This window comes from Pinus tabuliformis, chromosome J (assembly GCF_031772625.1).
Source record: "Pinus tabuliformis cultivar Carrire ecotype Pingquan chromosome J, CPIR1, whole genome shotgun sequence".
Taxonomy (NCBI): domain Eukaryota; kingdom Viridiplantae; phylum Streptophyta; class Pinopsida; order Pinales; family Pinaceae; genus Pinus; species Pinus tabuliformis.
The window spans coordinates 31,401,041-31,403,118 of record NC_142295.1 but is presented as its reverse complement, the minus strand read 5'-3'; the positions used below and the strand labels follow the sequence as shown (position 1 = coordinate 31,403,118).

At 41.0% G+C, this 2,078-nt stretch overlaps 1 pseudogene; it reads right to left on the bottom strand.

The window, feature by feature from the left end:
- Positions 1 to 574: 574 nt before the first annotated feature.
- LOC149225299 (transcriptional activator FHA1 pseudogene) lies at positions 575 to 1,209 on the bottom strand (annotated as a pseudogene).
- Between the last annotated feature and the right edge of the window lie 869 nt (positions 1,210 to 2,078).

The following is a 2,078-nucleotide window of genomic DNA, read 5'->3' as shown; positions in this document are numbered from 1 at the left end:
GGGCTCAGAGGGCTAGGGAACTTGTGGAGGTTTCCTGGGCTAGGAACTATTTCCTAGTTGGCTGGGAGGTAAATCCAGTTGGGTTAGTCAAGAGGAGCGTTCAACAGAGGCAGCAGATCAAAGGCATTTCCACCAGCCACCAGTACAGGTATTCCTCTATAGATTAATCATGTAAATTTATTAAAATGAAATGTTCACTATAGTTATAAGGATTAGAATGTAAATGGTAAAATTTTCATTGTTTAAAAGTCTTGTAAGAAAGTAAATTATTGCCTCTTATTGCATTAAAATTATGGAGAAATAAATCTGTTAGAAGACCCTAGGATAGGGCTCTTACACATGGTATCAGAGCTTTGGTTCAAAATCTGGACCCAAGCCCACTAAACCCACAATTTATACTTCCCACTAATGCCAACCTTGCATATAGATTTGAGCCCCATGCTTACACACTCCACATATTTTATGCAGCAACACTACATAATTTTATGTGGCAAGTACATTGTCACTAGTCCAAGAATAGGTAAGTACATGCCAAAAACTTAAAAGTGCCTAGCACACTCTATGTAATTTGTAACTACATAAATAAATGGAGCCCTAACCAACTCAACGAAACCACTTTCTTAGCAAACATTCCTGGCGGCAGCACATTGTAGGTCATCATTTCTTGCGAGGGCCAAGCATTGGGCACCATCAGTGCCCCTTCCACACCATTTCCCTGCTTCCGAGACTTCCTCTGGTTATTTCGTCCTCGTCCCCAGCTCCTTTAGGCCTTCCCATTCTCTTCTTGGCCACCGCTGCAGCAACAATAGGACCAGAGGCTGAAACATGAGAAGCCAAAGTAGCAACACGAAGATTCGCATGAGTCTCCACAATACTCCTGACTGGCAGCAGAAAATAAAACTTCTTGTCCCCGATCTGCAACATATCCTGTGAATCGAGCTTAATTAGAGGGTTTCCGGGAAGATATAGCACTCCTTCCACATAACACCCATTTTTCCCCAAAACTTCCAGCGCGAACCTTTTTCTATCGAAATCATAGTAAATCCTCGCATGTAAATGGGAAATGTTCATACTGCCGCCGAGGGAGAACAAATCGACGTCAACAGATGAACTCCTGCCTCTCCTACCGAGAGTTATCGAGTAGATTTGCATGTAGAACTCGTAATCTTCCCCCTTCGGCTTAACAAAGACGGCATCAAGCTGTTCCATGACGTAATCTTTCTTTCTTCTCCATCAGCAATCTGGAACTTGGGATCAAAATGTCAAAAAACCCTACAAATCTTCCTTCAATATGGAGAGATTCACAATATGTAGATGCAGTCACGCTTTTGAACGATGGTGCCAAATATATTTAACATAATAATGCCATGATTTGCGACTAGGTCACCATTAGGGTTGGTAATCAATGAAATTCGATATCGTGACCAAATTGAGCCGAACCAGAGTACTGACGAATCCATAGGACTATATTTGTTTCCTAGAAGTTGCGTAGTCTTGAAAATAATGGGAAAAATTATTTGCATCGACACGCTTTCCTCCATGGTTAAACTTTGTTAAGTGGCACTGGGGATAATTTTATATATTTTAATGTATTTCAGCAGATGGATTTAAGATTTCCCTCACATGACCTAATAAATTATACAGCTTCTGTAACCCTAAAAGGCCAACTCCTTTGTTGGGTTGTGTTATATTCTTTCCATGTAGTTAATAGGGGGTTTGAAGGGCACCTATAACCCCACTTTATGGGGTCCAGGGCAGCGCCTCGGAAAATTTTGGTTTTGGACCCTATGTTAGGTTGGGCGGACCCACCTATGGTTTTGTGCATGATTTTCGCGCATGTTTTTTTGAACGCGATGGTTTTCGGTCCATGGTATTGGATGCTTCGGCATGTATAAATATATATTGTAACATTGAAAGGAATAGAACAAAAAATCAAGCTGGTCGTCCCGGTTTTGGGATCCACGGGAAATCTTTGTGTATATGTGTTTTATGTGTTATGCTCTCTCGCATTGTTTATTTTCTGTTTTTTAGAATTTGTATGCAGGTAATTTTTGTACGGGGTTAAAACCTACATTTGG